Source organism: Marmota marmota, unplaced genomic scaffold (assembly GCF_001458135.2).
Source record: "Marmota marmota marmota unplaced genomic scaffold, marMar, whole genome shotgun sequence".
NCBI classification, from domain to species: domain Eukaryota; kingdom Metazoa; phylum Chordata; class Mammalia; order Rodentia; family Sciuridae; genus Marmota; species Marmota marmota.
Window position 1 is genome coordinate 9313695 of NW_025999944.1, and position 21298 is coordinate 9334992.

Here is a 21298-nt window from a genome sequence, read left to right on the forward strand (position 1 = left end):
CTCTCTCTCTCTCTCTCTCTCTCTCTCTCTCTCTCTCTCTCTCTCTCTCTCCACCCCCCCCACACACACACACACTACAACCACAACACACATATACAGTGTCATCCGTCACAGGTCTTCCCCCTCCCGCTTCCTCACTCGCACCCCGTCTCCGGGCACCCACTTGATCATTGTTTCTGTGCTTGTTGTCCACGTTGTGGTCCTGGGGATTTAATCTGGGTGTTCTAGTACTGAGCTATATCCCCAGCCCTCTTTTATTTTTATTTTGAGACAGAGTTTCAGTAAGTTGCCCAGACTGGCCTTGAACTTGCCATCCTCCCACCTCAGTCTCCTGGATCACTGGGATGATAGGTGTGCACCGCCCCACCTGGCCACTACTTCATCTTTGAAGAATCCCTTCCCTAGGGTATTCCTGTCATTCCATGGTACATCCCAGTCCCACCCTGTACACACCAACACACTGCCCACACTCCGCCTAAGGCACTCCTTATATGGCCGCACATCATAGTCAGTGTTCTATGGAGCATCTCCATTGGAGATGTCAGTGCTGCAGGAGGGCCCGTAAGAAATAACTCATTTAAACTGCCCACTTTGCAGATGAGCACAGTTGTGGCCTTGCCCGGACAAACCAGGAAAGTGTCTTGTCCAAGAGCATATAAATAGCCAGTGACACAGCCAGAACCAGGAATGGGCTTGAGGAGTTCTTTGCCTGGTTCCATCAAATGCCACATCTTAAGACAAAAAATGAGTTTGACTGAAGTCTGGAAACCCCCTGGTCCCCAAATCCACCTTCTCAGAGTCCCGCCTTACCTTTAAGTGTCAGAATGTTGGATCTATATTCACACCTTCAGCAAAAATTCCCTAGACATTCCTACCTGAGAGCAAGCATACATGATATGTCAATAAATGGGACCCAAAGAAACATGAAACTTTAAAGAAACGAGGAATCGTTCTGCCTGGGATTATCAGAGAAAGTGTGAGTAAATATTGCATTTTAAGCACTGGACTTTGAGAGAGAGAGAGGAGTGGGAGAAAACTTTTTCAGATTAAGAGACAGGTGCATGCACTGGTGGGTAAAGGAGAGGAGGCTGCCAGGTAGACTTTGTGGTCGACACATAGACGTTGTAGTGTTATGTGTAATTGCTACCATGCACGTATGTTCTTACCACAAGCCAGGGATTCTCATTTAATCCTCCCAGAAAAACTATAATCTACAAATTGGTCGTTTCAAAGAATTTATTGATAGCCTACTATGTGCCTGGCAAGTCTCAGGTGTTAGGGATACCTCTGTGAACAAAACTTCTCACAACATAATAGAACAAATAAATCTCTGCCCTCAAGTTTACATTCTGGGAATTGTTACCCTAGGGGATTGAAGGTGCTGGCTCAAATGACAAGTACCAAGATCTGAGTTCTTAAACCCTCTTCTGCAATAGTGGAAACCTAGAATTGGAGTCTTAAGGGTCAAGCCTAGGAGGCAGGGAGGCTTTCCTGCTGGGTTTTGAGCAAGGGAGTGGCAGGAAAAAAAAAAACGACAACAACAACAAAAAAGACAACGGTTTTTTCCCCTTTAGGCTGTCTTTCCCCATTCTATGTGTAATCAGAGGTCAGCACCTCTGTCTGACCACTTCTTTCCCATCCCCCCTACCTCCACATTTGCCTCTTTCAGGCTAGGACTGACACCCACTGCACTGAGCTGTGCCTTCTGCCACGCCTGTTTTTCACGGATTAGCTTCAGTGAACCCTCAGGCAGCACCTGACACCCCTCCACAGTCCCCCTTCAAGTGACCCTTTGTCCGGCCAAAGCTTGTGAGCTTGATTGCCCTCCCTGCTCAACTGTTAGAAGTTGAAAGTGAGGGTGGATGAGAAAATGAGGGCGTCCGAAGGGACTGGGGTGCAATTAATAGTTGCAAACGAAGAGGGCTTCCTTTGCCTTCACCTGAAGCTATCCCTGTGACCCAGGTAAAAAAGTGTGACTGGAAACGTTTGTGAGTGCGAGCGCCGGCGCTCTGGGCTCCAGTCTGAAATTCCGGCGTGGGGAAGCAATGCCCTGCACTCGGCTGCTAGTCCGGCGGGTCTTGGAACCCAGAAACCCGGCTTTCTGCTGGGGTCGGGAGGTGGGGAGATAATACTGGGAAAAGGAAGCTGTCAGAGGAAGGAGTGTTAAAGAAGAGGAGAATGCTGAGAGGGAGCAGGAGAGGGGATGCATAAAGGAGTGTGCTGGGAATGAACGGAGGAAGGCGGGGTTAGATCAGGATAGGAAAAGTGGGAGAAAGGGAGCGGCGAGAAAGACAGAGCGAGCAGTGCCGCGGGGTGCGGTCTGGTGGAGTAAGAGCGCGGAGGCCGGGAAGCGCGTCCGGCGCTGGCCGTGAGCACGTAGTAGCCCGGGGGTCGGAGCGGCCCCAGCTGTCAGCGGGGAACAAAGGCCGCGCGCAGGGAGGACTCGGCTGCCCGCAGCGCCCGGCCAATCAGCGGCGCCGGCGCTGGCCCCGCCCCGCCGCGCCCCGCCCCGCCCGCGGCTCCGGACCCCGCGCAGAGGCTGGCGAACAGAGAGCGGGCTGCTGCGGTGGCTGCGGACCGGCTGGGAGGCCGAAAGTTTCTCTGCTCGCCTTGTCCAGCGATCGGGAGCCGCGAGCTGCTGCCCGCGCCGCAGGGACCTACCCGGCACCCCAGCTCTGGAGGAAGGGGGACTGGAGCACATCGCAAAAGACGCCGGAAAAAAAAAGAAAAAGAAGAACATCCTAAACCAGCCCCGAGGCTCAGGGCGCAGGTAAGGTGCGGTGGACCAAGGATCGTGCCGGCTCCCGTGGAGTGTCTGCGGCCGCGGCAGGCGCCCAGCTGCAGGGGAAACTGAGCTCCCCGCGCGGCGTGCCAGTCCGTGCGTGCGTCCTGGCGTCCGTCGGTCTTTGTCTGTCTGTGTCAGTGTCTGTCTAGGTGTCTTTGTCTCCGCATGTAGCTGTCAGGGTCTTCCCCCTCTGCCACCGTGGGTGCTGCTGATCTGGCGCTAGTCCCAAGGAAATGATGGTGCGTCCGTCAGTCCTTCTGTCTTTGTCTGGTCTCTGGCAGACAGGGATTACCTACTCCCAGCCCCGAATCTGATCTTGGAGACATAAGTGTTAGGTGACACTAGTGTCAGAGGCGAGGCGAGGAAGTGAGGACACAGGGGCTGAGGCCCCAAAGAGGGTCCGACAGTTAAGGACCAGTCGCTGAACTTCGCCGCCTGGAACTTCGGAGATGGGCCGTGGTCGCACGGGTGGGGAGAGGACACGGATGAAATTAGACGCTTGGAATGTTTCCCTGAAGGAGTAAATCACGGGAGGTGAAGTGGGTAGAAAGAAAGGTGGGTGAACCTGGTGTCTAAGCGGCCTTCTAGAACTACAGATCACCAGGGTCAGTCCTGGACGTGCAATGCAGGCAGTATCTGACACACAGTCACACACCATGTGCAATCTTTTCCCCCACCGCAGGCAGTCAGGCCCCCACTCCTTCCCCAGCCCACCCTACTATAGGCTTAACTCCTCTTGTCAGCAGCCTGCTGAGCCCACAACCAGGCAGCAACAGGCACGGAAACATCAAGGGCCAGGTGACGTTTCTTTTCTGCTCCAAGTGGAAAGGATTGAATTGCGGAGCATATGAGTGTTCTGCTCACCCGCCCACGGGTGTCATGCCTGGGAAAGTGCTGCAGACTGTTGGCTTCCGAATCTCAGCTTCCTAAAACAAGGGATGCTGATGGATCCCCAGCACCTAAGCAGTCTACTGTCAGCCCCCCTGCTCTGGTCATTGAGTGCTGGCAAGCTGGTGAGCAGGCACTGAGTTCTGGACAAAGCTTTGCTGCTCCAGAGAAGGGTCCCCCACTCTGCTGGAAGTGCAGCCTACTAGTGATCCTGGGAGCCCTGGAGCCCAGCCACGAGGAGATCAGCTGCCTACACCAAGACCCTGGAGAGGAGGCTGCGGTTAGGGGCAAGAGAGGATTTGTAACTGGAGCTTCCTCCAAGTTCAAAAATAATTTTCTACAGGCACTCAGGGAAAATGGAAGTGTTTGAAGGGTGTGTGCATATGGGTATGTACAGCTAGCCTTTACAGACAAGAAGGGTGGTTGTGTTCAAGGCTGGAGAAGAGTCTGTGGGCAGGAGCTGTGGGCAGAGCATACACACTAATCAGGTGTGGCTCTACATCTTGCATTTATCCAGTGCCTTTCTTCTGAGGGACTTTCTGTGCATCATAGATATTATCTCATTTGTTATCTCCTTTATCCTCACAATGTAACTACCAGGTTGGCATGAGACATGGTTTACTCTCTGTGTCTGCCAGTGGAGAAACCAAGGCACCAGAAGGGAGGGGTGCCCCCTGAGGCCCCACAGCTACTGGGAACAAAGTCTAGGCTAATGGGAGTCCAAAAAGGAGCCCCCAGCTGGGTAAATTTAAGTGTGAGACACTCACCTTGATGGAAATCAGGAGAAAACAGTGGAAAGAGGAAGGAAAGGTGTCTTTCCAGGATGAGAGTGTGTCTGTAAGCAAGCGAGAGGGAGGGTGGGACATTCACTATTGCTCAAGATGGTTGTTATTTAATAGTTATTGCTGCCACTGTGCACTTTAACAATTTAACCTGCTTTGCCAATTCAGCTCATGCACTTGGATGTCTGTAAGAAGCCCCATCCGTCTGCATGGGTTTCAGTAAATGGTGGCAAGGGCTAGCATTAGAAAGGCATCTGAGTGGGTGTGCTGGGGAGCGCCAGTGCCGTCTACCTCTTCACCCATGCATGCAGACCTCTGGCTTCTCAACACCAAATGGCAAATCTTGTCCTCACACTCTCCCAAAGCATGGGCACTCCAGCAAGGCTGCAGAGTTGAATACAGTAATGATGAAGAGCCTGCAGTCAAGCAGCTTATGGACTGGTGAGATGGACAATATTGTAATGAGATTTAATGCCATTCACTAAATACTCTGTGTACCCAGTACTTTTTAGTCATTATCTCCTTTAAGTCTCACTGCAGCCCTGCCAGACATGTGTGATTATCAGAGGAGATTGAAATAACTTAGCTAGGTTAGAGGCTACAGGAACAGGGATTTGAATTCAGGTCCATAAGACTCCAGACCCTGGCTCCTTCCACATTCTCCTGCTGCCATTAAGCAGAGAAACACATGTTCCTTCTGTGCAGAATATTCTCACCCCTTCTCCCCCTAGCTAGTCTGGTCAAGGGCCTTCCTCTGAGTTCTTTCCTCCATCCCGTGGTGTCAGGGTATTGATTCACTGACTCCCCAAGAACTGCAAAGTTCCCAGAAGCAGAGGTCTTCTCTCTTGAATTCCCAGTTCAGAATACACCGCTGGGTTATGATGAGGAGTTCCCTTGGCAGGGAGCACTGTGACATCCAGTGGTGGGTTTCTGCACAGGCACACTTTGCTGGTGTGACTTCTCACTTCCCTTCCTCTGTTATAGGGCCTCTGCCTGGGTAAGCTGCTCCCAGGCACTGCCTCCAACACTTCTGGAGCCTAAGAGAACCCCAGTCCTCACCCACTCCATCTCCAGGTCCAGAAATGTAGAAGTACAGAAGGGGGGAGATGCTAAATGGGATTTAGAGCCAGGGCTTTGTACACTTCAATCCTCTGGGGCAGATGGTTCCAGGGCAATAATGAAGGGGTTCTGGGATTTTGCCAGCAAAGAGCTATCCAGCCTGGGGAATCTTTAGGTAGCTTACATCTTAGCTCTCACATTTTAGATTGCGTTTGAATTGATCTTTGTGCTCCTGCAGTTAGGACACTCTTGACACTGGACTGGGAAGTATGACTTGTTACCATGTTTGGGTAGATAATCTGGCCATGGTTTCTCCAAGGCCACACCATTAGGTGGCTCTCTTCCTGTGCCCTTTGCATCACCTCGGTATTTCTCAAATCAAGTTGGCAATGTGTGTTATCCGGGGTTCATGATGAGTCTAAATTTTCTTTCAAAGATCACTATTCAAGTTTGGAAAACTCTGCATTTCACTATTTAGTCAAGGTCTTATCTATGTGAGATGCCAGGGAGATGGGTGATTTTTATTTTTAAAGGCTAAAAAAATAATTGGAAAGAGAAACCAGCTCACATGAATCAGTAACAAGTAAATTGGAAATGGGTTTGTACCAACTTTGAATGCAGCAGCTGTCCCGCTGGAAGGAGGTGAACTAGAGATATGAGGGAGGTCATGGTCATGAACTGAACCTTGAAATTGAATCTAGGAAGGTATAGAGTAGTTGGAGCAGTCCCCAAAGTCAGCCCTCCAAGACGCTAGCTGAGAACTGAGGAGCTGGGGCTTTCTCTTCCCAGGGGAACCCTAGCAGGAGCCTGTCTCCCCCTCCAAAACAACATGGTGAATGAAAAGCGGAGGTAACTCACCTGTCACCTCTGCCTCCAATCAGTGTGCAGATGGACCACCTCCAGTATACAGAGCTCCTCCTCCAAGGGTTTAGGGAACTCATTCAAACCCTCTGGCTGACATCAAGCAGAGCTGGACTCAGTTGCCAGGCTGCAGGGTGAAGCAGCCTTTTCTCGCTACAGTTTCTATTCTGTGCCTCCCACATCACACTGGGTCTGAACCTTGCCCTCAGCCATCCCTAAGCTTCCGGTAATAATGATTTTAATCCTGTTTTTACTTGCACAGGACTTCAGACTTTAAAAGGGAACACATTGTTATTATTAATATTTCCCATCAACCCTGGAAGATTTCCTTTATCATTTGGCAGACAAAGAAATTGAGCAAAACTTTTAGAGGTGTAGGAGGTCTTTTAAGATTTTTCCGAAGAGTTTTGAGATTTGAACCCATTATTCCGCCTCCCAGTCATGCTATAACTGGACCCTACGGATTATGCAGGGCGGGTGCTGGGGATCAAATCCAGGGCCAACACATGTTAAGCATGTGCTCTATCACCGGGCTCTACCCCCAGTCTAATTAGATTTAGGTTCACTGAAAAGTATTAATATGCCTAAGAAAAAAATCAAATTGATAAAAACTCAGTTACTTTCATAATTATTATAATTTAGCATGTACATCTTCAAAATTTTTTCTCACTTTTTCTATTCCTCTCTTCTCCCTAAGCACTTTGTATGTGCGTGTGTAATAAAAGCTCAAAAAAAACCAAAAAAATAATAAACTAGGACAATAGAATGTCTCCTTGGGGTTTGCTTTAAAGAATGAAATTTAGCATATTTTATTTTATTTGGGGGGATACTAGAGATGGAATCCAGGGTGCTTTACCACTGAGCCACATCCCCAGCCCTTTTTATTTCAAGACAGGGTCTCACCAAGTTACTGAGGCTGGCTTTGAACTTGCAGTCTTCCTGCCTCAGGTGTATGCCACCATTCCCAGTTTTGTTTTTTCTTCATAGCTAATCAATTTGTAAGGTTTTTTGGGTCCACTTTACATTGAAATGAGAGCACATTTTATTGCCCCAGAATCTGAATTAGTGATATTTCATTGGTATGCTTTATTCCATAGTCAATTTCTTGACCATAGCAACTAAGTTCCACACTAAAACAGGGTAGCAGTCTCTTCGCTGGGAACTTAAGCACTTTGTGGAAACCAGATCTCTAGGGGAGTGATTGGGACATAGGCTGCCCCCAGTGGAGGAAAGGACTGAGTGAGTGTCGTGGGAAGGAGGGTGCAGGGGCTGGCCCAGGGAAAGCAGAAGAAAGAGTCGGTACAAGCAGGGTCTGTGTGTGTCAGCTAACAACCAGAGCTGGTTGTACTAATCCATCCAGAGAAAGGGGTCATTTTTCTTACTAAGTGATGGGCAAATTAGTGTCTGAACAGATGTAATGTAGGTTGTGTCCAGTGGGACAAAGGCGGCAAAGAGCAGCCCTCTGATCACGAATAGATCTGCCTTTATGTCAATTTATCCCTGTGGGAGAAGAGAACTTCCTCCAGGAAGTCTGCCTGAGCACGTGCGGCACCTCACAATTCATTCATCCACAGCTATCGCCCCTCCCCCTGAGCTGTGCCCTCCTCTGGTACCCATTCACACACTCACAAGTGCGTGGTAGAACACCCATCCTCAGAGAGAGAGACCCTAAGTTCTTAGGACCAGGAAGGGCCCCACATCTGTCTAGCTGGACTGGCCTCCCTATAGCATGATGGGAGGTGTGCTCAGGCAGCCCCCTCCCCCATATCACAGAACCTCCATCTCATCCATGCCCAGGCAGTCTAGGATGGCCACGAGCCCTTCAGAGCTGCAGATCCTCCCAAGCCAGGCAGCATCTAGAGAGGGGGAACCAGTCTAGGTGAGACTCACAGCTCGAGGGGCATATATTAAAGCAGCCCCTCAAGAGATGTCCAAAGTGGAGCTGAGATTGGGGGTTGTGGTGAGCTTTGATCTCAAACCTTGCCCTGTCCTGTGCATGCTTTGCACTATGGAGATTCGCCGGTGGCTGTGGCAATCCCTGCCTGTTGCACTCGGGGCCGAGCCCTGCACTTGGCTCGATGGTCTGCTGGCTTTGGGGGCACCTTCGCTCCCCTTGCCTTTGCAAAGCCATTTGCTGCTAACTCACCCTCCTCCTGGCACCCTGGACTGCTAAATTGGTCTCAACTTGCTGTACTTCCACCCACCACCTTAGTCATTATTCGCTGGCAGCATTCAGAGAGTGGGTGTAAAGCCGCCGAACATTATATTCCTGCTGTAAAGAGAGAGAATTGAGTATAGACATGCAAGGAGAGGGGAGAGGGAAGGAGGGAAGAGAGAGTAGGGGGGCAGGGAAACAAAGCTTAGGGTTTGCAGGCACCTTTCCCTGGTGACGCCGGTGACACTCGATGGTGGGGCTGTGATAGGGGAGTGGGAGGTGATGCAGGGGCCCACTCACGTCTGAGGGCTGCACAAGGCCCGTCTGGAAGGAGGAAAAGAGAGCCAGGGGGAGAGAAGGCTCCCGCCCTCCATGAGTGCTCTGTTCCTTGTTCCTTGAATTCTACAGTATGTACTTGTCAATCCTACTGAGCACTTGTTCCCAAGTGTAGGAATTTAGCTTTTCATATCTCTCGTCCCTCCTGGCTGAGATGATAAGCCCCTTGAAAGAGAAAGTGTGTCCTGCCTCCAATGTGCAGCAGCAGGCCCTGGATACCGTCCTGGCTCAGCACCACATGGCTGAGACCGATGGTGGTAAGGCCTGTGAAAGCTCTTCTTACTCAGCCATTTTGGATTTTCTATGCCCAAGGGACATAGAACTTGGAAACTCAGGCAGGCAGGAGAAGAAAGAATAATGAAGGGACTTGCAAGGATTGGTCTACCATCTCAGTGAGGAAGCTCCAGCCAGGGTAAGGGTTCTGCAGGAAACAGGCTAGCAGAGCAGGAACTTAGAGAGCTCTGTCCTGGTGTAAATTGCTCCCAGTGATCTCCAACTAATGCACGGCACCTCGTGATGGCGCTTCTGATGCCCATGCATTGCACTGGGGCTGACGGGAAGTGGAAAAAAGCAGGGACGGCATTAGGCAGCAGGGACAGCATCAGACAGGGCAGAGTGACCTCGACAGGAAGTTCTCTAAATCACTGATAAGAGTTGATTGGTCACTGGGAAAGGAAGGGGAACCCATCCCCAACCCAACAAGGCTTGGGAATTAGGATACACTCAATCCAGGATCCTTTTACCCTCTCCTAGAGGGAAATGATGGGGAAACCCTGAGAACAGAAGCCCCCACACCACTAGGAAGGCAGAGGGACACACCATGCTGAGACTGCCGAGGGGCAGGGACCATGAGCCCCCAGGCTGCTCTTGACCTGCAAATCCCCCCCCCCCCCAAGAGGCAGCCTCATCCCTAGTTTCTGCAGGATGCCTGAGCTGGGTCTGTCCTGCCCTGGAGCCTGACTGGGAGGTCATGAGCAGCACATTTCAGAGGACAAGTTGAGCACTCCAGACAGCTCTCCTGATTTACTGCAACCTTCAGACATTCCAGCTCTGCTCCCCCTGCTCCTGGCTGGAAGGACATCTCAGAAGTACAAGGGGAGGAGGAAGGGAGGATTGGGCTGTGTTCACATCTCCAGGAGACAACCCCCCCACCACACCGGGCCCTGCTGATCAAATTCCCCCAGCCCCAAGGACTCCGTGGCGCCAGTGGGGAAACCGCACTGCAGGCAGGTGGGGGAAACAAGAGGAGCCCAGAGGAGCCACCCCCAGCTCCACCTGCAGGGTAAAGTGAGCTGGCCACAGAAGGAGGCCCAGGAAGGAGTCCCCAGCTGCCTTGGGCTCCTCCCCCAGTCCCGCTGCAGCTGCCCTGCTCAAAAGCTGGGCTGTGCAGCCAGCGGGTGGCTGGTGGGGCAGGTGCGGGCGAGAAGTGTGGCTTTTCCTGAAACTCAATTTTCTAATCTTGCAGTGTAGCAGCGCAGGGCTTCAGCTTCCCTGGGCTCTCTAACAGTGGCTCCAGATAGCTGTTAACTTAGGAAACTTCTATATAGGTGCTACAGTCCAGGGATCTAAGATTCATCAGGAAACTAGAGTCTGCATTGAAGAAATGAGTACTCTGCATATGAACACACACTTCAGGGTTGGGAGAATCCTTCAGTGTCCTTCTATCCCCATCACCCTGTCCACGTCCCTCCCCACCCACACACACACAAAATATATATATATATATATATATATATATATATATGTTTTCCCAGGTTGTTGCCTTTTCTCTGAGAAGTCTCGCTGTGAACCCTAGGAGCCCAGTTCTATTTTTGTTCCACTCTTATAGAATGCTAGGTTCATGTCAGACTATGGGCTGAATCCTGGGAGGTGCAACCACAGATCTGCTGCCATCATTGCTCTGGTATTGGGGATGAGACAAATACATTGTTTAAAAAAATCATCATGGGTCAGGTATGGTGGCACACACCTGTCATCCCAGCAGCTTGGAAAGCTGAGGCAGGAGGATCGTGAGTTCAAAGCCAGCCAGCCTCAGAAATTTAGAGAGGCCCTAAGCAACTTAGTGAGACCCTGTCCCCAAAGGGCTAGAGATGGTGTGGTTTTTTGCAGGGATGAGAGGGGGATGGTAAGGTGGAGGACAGCCAGTGGTAGGAGACTAGAAGGCCGGTTGGATTGGGTGGAGCAGGGCCTCGTGCTCTCTGCTGAGGAGCACAAATGCTATTTGGGAGGCAGAGGAGTGGCAGAGAGCAAGAGGCAGACCTTGGTTGGAGGAAGTGAATCTAGCCAAGGAGTATAGAATAGATTCTGAAGGTAGAGAGGCTTCTTTCTAGAAATAGCCTTGCTTATTAGAATGCCTGTTTCTCCTTCCCTTACCTCCTAGTTGATGGCACCTGCTCTCAGAGATACTCTGTCACCCGGAAATATTTCAGGTAGCTGAGGCTTCAAGAGGGGGAGAGTTCATAGTCCAAAGTCAAGGTTCTGGGTCCAGGACGTATTTATATAACAGGGTACATGGGCAATGCTTCCCTGCCTCGGATCTGTAAGAAATGGTAGAGGTCTGCCTCCCATACCCCGTTTTTTGTTGTTGTTGTTTTGTTTTAACAGAGAAGTGCAGAGCGACTTGCTCAGGGTCCCACAGCTGCTTAGTGACAGAGCCAGGGCTAGCATTTCCCCTTGCAGACTCACTAACCCACTGCTATTGTGTGCTGAGACTGGAGAACCGGTGGAGTTCATCGCACCCTCAGTTTGTGAGTGGAAGGCAGGTTTGCCCTGGGGACACACGTCCATAAGGGGATGTCTCCAGCCTGGTGGATTTTCTTCCCCACCCACATCAGTGACAGCCCACACCCAGCTCTGTTTTCCTCTCCTCTCTTCCTTCTTGTTTCTGTGGGTGCTTTAGACGACTTCTTTTCTCCTGTTCCTCTGCCTTTTCTGCCCTTCTGAGTATTTCGAGATGCTCCCAGAGAAGGTGACAGCAAAGGCTTCCTATGCCAGACGCAGTTGCTACCAGTTGGTACTTTTAAAAATGAAAAAAGTTTCCAGCCTCTGTCTCATATGTGCACAGCTTAACGCAAACCCAAACAGAATGGGAGAGTTGTGGGGTGCCAATCGGCAGCGCTTACCACCTGGAGCAGCCACACCACCCAGGGAGATTCCAGACAGGAGGCAGGTGCCCATCTGGGATTGGTGACAAGCCAGGACAGGCGGGACATCCCTCCACGTCAGAAGTGCAAGGGGCCAGAACAGCATTGCCTGCCTGCCTTCCTCTGGAAGGCTCTTCAACCTGGTACCTGCCCTAGAGTTTCCTTCTTGTCTGCTAAACACCGTGCAGCCGAGGAAAGGACTATGGTTGTGACAGTCTGTGAGGACAGATGGTGACTCAGGACTCACCTCAGCCTGTGCCAGGCTCCCTTAGCCTCCAGGAGCTGTCTGTCCTCCTCCAGAGAGCACCTGCTGCCCACGGGGAGAGACCAGGTGAGCCCAAAAGGTGAGGCATAGGGCTGCTCATGTGTGTCCAGCCTGTGGAGGAATTTGAGACTAGAGAGTGGAAAAAACATGGTGTTGGGAATCGGATAGACCAGCATTCAGATCCTGCTCTCCTACCTGTTGAAAGTGTGGTATTGGGCAAGTTACTTGCCTCTGTGAGCCTGTTTTCTCATCTCTAACATGTGTTGTGTCTTATATAGAACTTTTATGGAAATCTCATGAGCCAATATAAAGCAAAATCACATGAAACATGGTAGTAGCTCAATTTATGTCGGCACCCACCCCCATACAGCCTTCCCACCAGTTCCAAAGGGAGGAGACTGGACCCGAGGCTGCCTGGCCTGAGCAGGAGATTGTATACCCTTGGAGCCAGGAAGGGACAAATTGGGTCAGGCAGTGCCACCAGTGCCTACCACCTTGTCATCTGTGTACTCTGGCAAAGGGAGACTGTTTTAATTGAAAACAGCATGGAAGGGAATCACTTCCACCTTTGCCTGTCTGGATCTGCAAATTCGTTAAATTGACATCATGCATGTATGATGTCAACCTGACTAAATCAAAATAGGCTAAAAGCCCATGAAATTACGTAGGCAGATGAGTGTTACATCATCGAATGTGCCAAGGTGGGGGCCCAGCACTGAAAGGAGATCTCTTGCTCAGATTGGCTTGTGCCAAATGTGCATGCAGGAGGGGAGGAGAGAGGGACAGGGTAAGGCTGTCCTAGCCAGCTGGGCTTCCCTTCACCCTCAGGGATGACCTGGCTGCTGCTGAACAGACTTCAGGAGATGCAGAGTCCTCCCCAGGTTGAACCACTGAACAGAGGGGAGGTTACTCCTCTCCCCTTTCTTCCTTCTTCCTGCCTCCTCCTTCATAGTCAAGGTCTTTCCCAGCTGAGTCATTTTCGGGATTATGTAGCACCTAAGAACAGAAAAGGGGGAGAAAGAAAAACAAATAAAATGAAACCTCTCGGTTCCTTCTAAAGGTCTCTGTTGCACAGATGTGAGAGGGCCCAGGTCTGACTGGGTCTCACATAGGAAAATGCAAAAGCCATGTTAAGGAGTCTGATTCTGCACTGGGAAATGGGAGACACACTTATGCTTAAATGGCACTGAACAAAATGGTACGAGGAGCAGCCAGGGTGGGCCAAGGAGAAGTTGCTTCTGTTGAGGACACATGTTTTCCCACAGGGAGTGGCAGGCAGATGTTTCCTGCACCTTACAGGAGGGCTCCAAATTGGCTTCCTTCTCTTTACCTCCCCACACCAGTGGATTTCCAGTATGAAGAACATTTCCCTGCTAATGGTGTGGCCCAGAGAGTTGAGGAACACAGCTAATAGGTATCCAATCTGATGATCTGAGTTAGAACTGCCTCTTTTAAGTGCAGCATCTGCACTGCTCTGACATGCTGGGGAGACGGCAGTGTCTGCCCACAGGGGGCTCACGTGGCTGGTGGGAACGTTAGGGGAGGGGTTGCTGCCATACCTGTGCCAGCGCAGTTGCACAGCCACCCAATTCTAGGATTAAAAGTGACTTAAGAGGTCTTCAAGAGCTGCCCAGAAACAAAGGAAGCCCGCGTGTCCCCCAGGCATTCTCAGCTCCACCCCTTAAATTATGCAGTGGTGCAAACCTCCCACGTGTGAGATTGAGGCTCCAGTTCAAAGGGCTGCCCTCTGCGTGGTCCTGGACGGCTATTAAACTCCCACCTGACCTTCCTTGCTGCAGAGATTTAGAAGCTGACAAGAGACTGCAAACTTGTTAAAGAAGGACAGGGCAGGTTGGAGGACAGGGCAGGCTGGAATTAGGCCTCACTGTCTTTGGCATAAAATGCCTTCGGGAAAGCCTGCCAAGAAATTAGGGTGCTACCCTGAGGTCCCTGCCTAAGATGTTTCCACCTAAAAGGGACCAAAAGAAGTGCATTCCAAGACAGGAGACATGGAGAGAGGGCAACCCAGCCCATAGCCTCTCTCCTTCCCCTCCTTTTCCTTCCTTTTTTGCCAGCAATTGTAAACCATGTTCTATTGCCTGACCCCAGAGCCGCTTAGGGATGAGGGACCAAGAGGCAGGTGAGGATCTTCTGGGAGCTGCCAATTGTGGATCTGATTTAATTATAGTGCAGGTCCCTGGGCCTTGTCCAGACCTGTGCTTCCCAGGCAGCCAGGACAGGAGTGTACAGAGACAGAGTGACAGGGGCACTACAGTGATCAACCATCTGTCTGCTTGAGCCCCTTCTACCTGAGAAGGGCTTTCAGGAGCTCAGTCTTTGCAGGCAAATCTATTTCTACGCTGCGTGATAGACAAGTGCGTCCCAGAGCTAGAATCTCATTTCCAACGGTGGTGACTGCAGGGTTCTGTTGTCAGAAGGCCACAGGGTGTCTGTCCGGTGTGTTCCAGACCTGGTCAAGACCCAGTATGGCCTGCTGCAAGCCAGCCTCTGAGCTTGTTCTTGCTCACTCTTCCTGGTTCACTGTAGAAGTGAGATGAGACTCTGGATCCCTCCACGGTCTCCTCCTCCCCACTTCCAGCTCAGGACTCAGGTGAAAAGCACACCCCACAGATGCCCAGGTTGAGGCTTCCTCCAGAAAGTGGCAGAATTTGAGCTGAATCATGGAGACCTCTTCCTAGAGGCCACCCCCTTGCATGCTGCAGCCTGAGAAGATGTTTGGCATAGATGCATCCAAAAAGTCCCTGGGGAAAGATGGATGCCCCTGATCTCATCCACATCTGGGGCTAGGCCATGGTCACTCAGCCAGGATTTAGGACAGAGCTGAAGGAAAAGAAGACACGGCTTCAACCCAAAACCCTCCAGCTCCCAAACCCTGTGTGGCACCATGGCAGGAGCGTGCTTTCTCAATATATATGGAGGCTTCCAGTTGCTCTCCAGGTGAGCGCTTCCTGTGTGGGCGTGCTCTATGCTGGGCCCTGGGGACACCACAGTGAATCAGACAGCCAGCACTCTGTCCTCAGGGAGTTTATCATCTGTTGAATAGATCAGTGATTTTGAGGAAATTTAAGAGCAATTCTTCCAAACAACTGATCCTACTCTTTTATACTAAAATGCTTTTGATATTATCTTTTTTTTTTTCAGTCTAATCTTTAAAGTCCCCAAAGGGAAATATTCTCCAATGGAAATGTACTCAGTTCTTTAGATCACAAAAGACAAGAAATAAAGCCCAGGGCCCTGTAAACCTGTGGAAAAAAAAAAATATATCAAGACTTTGTCCCAGCAATCCTACTAAATCTTGAGTTACCAAGACACATATGTTAAAAGAAAAAAAGCCATAATTTGAGATCTTAATTATATCCCAGTTCTTTTACTAATAAAATTTCACTTAGTACTTCCAAAATCTCTGAAGGAAGGACTTCTCTTAGCTCCAATTTATGGACAAGGAAATGGAATCCTGGAGAGGTGGCAGCAGTGTCCTAGATTAAGGGAGAAGCGGATTACAGGAGATTACAACCTCCAGAGTGGATGGGGGAGGGGAGGGGAGGGCAGGGCTGGGGGGCAGGTTTAGGGTGAAGTCTGGAGGAATGTGGGGAGAGGGGAGGGGGCAGAGCAGATCACCCGCCAGGCTGGGTTCTGTACTGAGTGGACAGCCAGGTGCCTGATGCCCCTGTGCACACACCTGCCCCAGAGCTGTTGACCGGGAAGCACAGGCTTCACAAGGCAAGCCCTGCCACCGGCTAGGTGTAAAGCCCAAGGCCATGCCAGGCATGGTGGCTCATGCTCCAATCCCAGGGCTCTGGTGGCTGAGGGAAGAGCATCACAAGTTTGAGAACAGCCTGGGCAAATTGGCAAGACCAAAATTAAAAAATAAAAAAAGACTGGGGATGTAGCTCAGTGGCAAAGTGTCCCTGGATTTAATCCCCAATGTACAATACCCCAAGGCCTCCCTTCCTACAGCTGTCAGATGGGGCAATACCAGTGCCCAGCCCTGCACCGAGTTCATGCCACGTGCACAGAACCTGGGGAAAAGCAGCCTCAGACGAAGTCCTGCCTCTCGAATGACATCTGAGGGACTTGCTCCGCTGCTCTAGCTGGGGCATGGCCTCTGGCCAGGGCTGATGGGGGAGGGAGACAGCAGTGACCCCCTTTCCTGAGCTGTGGGAGGTTGCCCATCAGCCCTTTCAGAGAAGGATCCTGACAATATCCAGGTCCCGGTTCTCTAGAAGGCGGTGATGTAAGAATCCCCCAGCGACGCGGGGGAGGAGGAGAAGACTGGAAGGAAGCAGCCCTGCTCAGCTGAGCAGCCAGCCCCCACAGCCCGCTTCCCTTTCTCTTTGCTTTGGGAAGGAGCTTGCTAGGCTGTGGATTGAGGTGGAGGAGCCGGGCCCCAGAGCCCTGGAGCAGCAAGAGACGGAGCAGTCACTGAGTTGATACCACAGCTGGGATCCGCCCCACCCTTGTGGAGGACCCCCATCCTCCTTGGTGGTAGCCTCAGGGGAGAAGGAACCAGGGTGTCATTCATTCTTCCCCATCTGCACCACGTTCTGGGAACAGGACTGAAACCACACTGCCATCCCTGCCCTGAAGATGGCACAGCCTGCTCCAGGTAGAGAGGCAGATCAAGAGCCGGCCTGCTGGGGTGTGGTGCGGGCTAGGGGCTTACCCAGCACATCAGAGTCCAGGGTTCCTCCGCTGCAGCCCAGCGGGAAAAAGTCAAAGCAAACTCATGAACCTTCTTTGTAGCCCCGAAGGAAAGGTGTGTACAACGGAGAGAAGAAGGGTAGGTGGGCGAGGTCTGAGGTTTTGCTTCTGGCCTTGCACTCCGGCTGAGCATCTGCTGAGCTGTGGTGTCCAGCTCTGTGCTAACAGCAAAGACAGAAATTATGCTCCCTGCCTTTAAGGGCTCCAAGCTCCAGTGAGAAGCTGAGCCCCATGAAAGAGGGAACAGGTCTATAGACAGAAATCAGGAGAATAATGTGAATCCTGGCTCCACTCTCACTCCATGTGATGCTCGACGCGCTTCCTGTCCTCCCAGAGCCTCCTTTCCTCCTTAGGAAATCGGAACAAAGAATCCCCTTGTGAGAATTTAAAATTGGTTTAAAAAATTAAGATGTGCTGGGCACAGGGGTGCATGACTGTGATCCCAGAGTCTCAGGAGGCTGAGGCAGGAGGATCGCAAGTTGCAGACCATCCTCGGCAACTTATCAAGACCTTGTCTTAAAATGAAAAGTGAAATGGGCTGTGGATGTGGCTCAGTGGTAGAGCAACCCTGGGTTCAATCCCTAGTATCAAAAAAAAAAAAAAAAAAAAAGTACTGAAGTATTGTGTACATACAGAAATGTGCACAAATCATGGATGACAAATCTTCAGAATTTTCGTATAAATAGAACCCATGCTAAGAGATGGAGCTTTAACAGCACCCAAAAGTCCCTCTCCTTTCTTCCCCATCACTTCCCCTCCCCTTTCTGGCACCATAATTTTTAACTCCTTTAAAAATTAAACTTCTTAATGGAATAACATTGTGTGCTGCTTTGAGAGGTCCGTGCCGTGGTGTGTAGCAGTTGTTCCTTGTTCTCACTGTTCCACAATATTCAATGGCCCAGGTAACTTATCCTAGCATCAGAAGGCATTTAGGTTTCCAGAAGGCATTAGGTTTCCCATGTTGGGACACTTGCACACAATGCAAACACACATGTCCATCTTTTAGCAAACACACATGTCCATTTCCATCAAGGGCATGTAGGAGTGGAATTGCTGGGTCACGCTACATGCACAAGTTCAGCTTGAACAGACTGCATCAGCGTTTTTCCTGTGCAGCTGAGGTGTCCGCACTCCAGCCAGCAGCAGACGGAGTTTCACTGGCTTTCTAAACTCCCCAACCCTTGGTATATCAGGCCTGTTTGTTTGACCATTCTCGTGGTTAGCTAAGAGTATTTCACTATGATCTTAATTTATATTTTCCTGATGACTAATCATGGTCAGCACCTTTGAATACCTTTTCAACCATTTGTACATCCTATTTTATGGAATGCTTATTCAAATATTTTGCCCATTTTGAATTTGGTTTCTGTGTATTTTTTTTTTTTGAGATTTACAAGCACTTTTTTTCATGTCCTGATAGGAATATATTATCATATATACATAGTGTAAATACTGTGCTTTTTAATATATAAGTTGCTGGGATTTTTGTTGTGATTGTATTGACCCTATAAAAATATGGAAAAAATTAAAATGTTTATAATATCAAGTCTTTTGATCCATGAACCTGACATATCTCAGCATTCATTTGGATTTTCTTATGTATGACAATGATAATTCACAGTTTTCAGTGTAGATGTCCTATGTAAGTTCGTACTCATTCCCAAGCATACACATTTTGTAGATGGTATGTTCTTTACAATCTCTATTTATTTATTGCTAGTATATAAAATGACAATTGCTTTTGTAGAATGATCTGGTGTCCAGACTTTACTGAGTTTATTGTGAGGATTAAGTAAGATAATGGGTAAGTGCCAGGTACATAGGGGGCTTAATGACTCTTATCAGTGCACTAAAGAGTTGAGGCCGGTCAGGGGCAGGACAAATACTTTGGGGTGTGGTGATGAAGGAGGGCCGCAGCCTCAGGGGGATGGTGAGCTGGTGAGGGCAGGATTCGGTGGCCAATAAGTAGAAGAGAAAATGTGAAGGAAACAGTGTGAGAACAGAAAGAAAACTGTCCTGACTGAGCCTCAGAGATTGGAGTCGTGAATGAACTGGGATACAACACTGTCCTTTATAGTTTGTAAAGTCCTTTTCCATTCACTGTGTCACTGATCCTCATTGATGCCTATGGGGTCACCCCATGTGAGGTCTTTATGTCCTTTTCAGAGATAAAGGAAAGGGGCTCAGGGCTCAGGGGCTCAAAGAAAGGAGCTCAAGAGGTTTGGTCAAGGTCTGCCCCAGGGAAATAAGTGGGAAGAGAACTTTCAGGAACAACTTTTTGATTCGTGACTTAATGGATTTCTTTTATTTATTTATTTATTTTTGGGGGGGGGAGGTTGTCTTTTTTTTTTTTTTCTTTTTTGGTACCAGGGATTGAACCCAGGATTGCTTACCCACTGAGCCACATTCCCAGCCCTTTATAATGTAACAGGGTCTTGCTGAGTTGCTCAGGGCCTCCTTAAGTTGCTGAGGGTGGGTTTGAGCCTATGATCCTCCTGTTTCAGCCTCCCAGTTCACTGGGATTACAGGCATGCACCACTGTGCCGAACTTAATGGAAGGGTTTTCTAAGAGAACAAGATAGTAGCATGGTTCTTGATGAGACATGTCACGGAGCAGTGAGACATGGGGCAGATGAGTACTGAAATCTGCACTGGGACACCCTTATGCAGAATGGCTGGAGGCAGGAGAGGCCAGCAGGCCCTCTGGAGGCTGTCATTACACACTGAGCACCTGATGATGCAGGCCTTGGGATGGGGAGAACAGACGTGGATATGAGCCAACAAGAAGGAGAACCACAGAATATGGCCAGGGACCTGGGCCAGGTCCATACACCCCATACACAACATAAGGCGGTGAACTTCAGGCTTTTGTTTCTCAATTCTCTGTTAAAAAAAAAAAAAAAAAAAAAGACTGGGTGTGTGGCTCAGTGGTAGAACACTTGCCTAGCCTGTGCGAGGCCCTGGGTTCAATCCCCTGCACCACACATACACACAAAGTGAAATGTGTATGCCTTCTACCCCTTGCAACTAATCTCATGGTTTAAACAAAACAAATTCCTTCCCCCTCATCTGCTGCTCTGTTGGACCCTCTCTCTCAGCTCAGGGCTGCAGGTCCCAGCTCCTGCCACACAATGACCTCGTGAATCTTCAAAAGGGCAGCCCCACTCTGCCTCCCAGAGACAGCCTGCCCTGATCTGTGTCCGCCCTGCAGCTCTGCCTTTTCAAATGCCTCCTGGCTTTACCCCCTTGGCATGAGGCTGCACCTGGTGTGGGCCAGGTTCAGCCTCACCAACTGTCCTTATACCAACTGTCCTTGCTTCCTTCTCAAAGTGTGTTTGGTCCCTGATCCCACAGGAGCCTCTCCAAGTGTCTGTACTGGAAGGAGAAGGTACACTGCCACCCATGGGCAGATGATAAAGGGACCCCCCACCCCCCACCCGAGAATGACTTATTCAAGACCACACAGACAGCTGAAGCCCAGCAGGGCAAGGCCAAGACACCACATCTCGAGTTCATTGTCATTGCTACTCCAAGAGGGGTTGGGGCCTCTGTGGCTTGGGCAACCCTGAAAGTCCCTACACAGTTGGCCCTCCATATCTGCGGGTTCCACATTCATGGGCACAGCCAATCACAGATTGGAGATGGTTTTTGAGGGGAAAAAAATTAATTGGGTCTGTACTGACAGTGAACAGACTTTTTTCTCATCATTATTCCTCAAACAAGAGAGTATAGCCACTATTTACATGGCATTTCCATCAAATTGGGCACAATTTAAATATAGGAAGGATGTGTCTAGGTTATAAGCCAATATACCACTTTCATAGAAGGGACTTTTATAGAGTATCTGCAGGTCTTAGAATCCAAGGGGACTCACGGAACCAATCCCTGCTGATACCCAGGGACTGAGTATTCAATTGGTTTTTATCTAACAGCAAGTCAGCCATTGACTTGAGTTTCCATTGATCCTAGGCTGGAAGAATGTCCAGAGGATTCTCTGTTTTCTTTCCTCTGCCTCTGCTGTCCACTAGAGAAGCCAGACCCTGGGCAGGCAGGATGTCACAGCTACTCAGGCCCGATGTGCAGTGACGGGGCTGGGCAGGCAGTTTGTCCTCTGTGGCCTAGAGTTGCAGCCTGCAGACCTTCCCCTCTGTGCCCCAGCCACGCCAACATCTCTGCAGCCTCTCCTCACTCTGTCATGCCAGTTTGAACTACTAGTCTGCACGAGCCATGCCCTCATCCTTAATGGGCCTTATGTCCCCTAGAACACCAGGCAGAGAGGGGAAATTGAAGAAACCACTGTCT

The 21298-nt window shown here is 50.1% G+C and overlaps 1 protein-coding gene across 1 annotated transcript in view; it reads left to right on the forward strand.

The window, feature by feature from the left end:
- The first annotated feature begins 2290 nt into the window (after positions 1-2290).
- The window catches only part of Lzts1 (leucine zipper tumor suppressor 1), a 50803-nt gene continuing 31795 nt past the window's right edge, over positions 2291-21298 (forward strand). The window contains exon 1 of the mRNA XM_015499530.2: positions 2291-2770. The gene's annotated coding sequence lies outside the window, so the exon portion shown is untranslated. The remainder of the gene's footprint in view (positions 2771-21298) is intronic.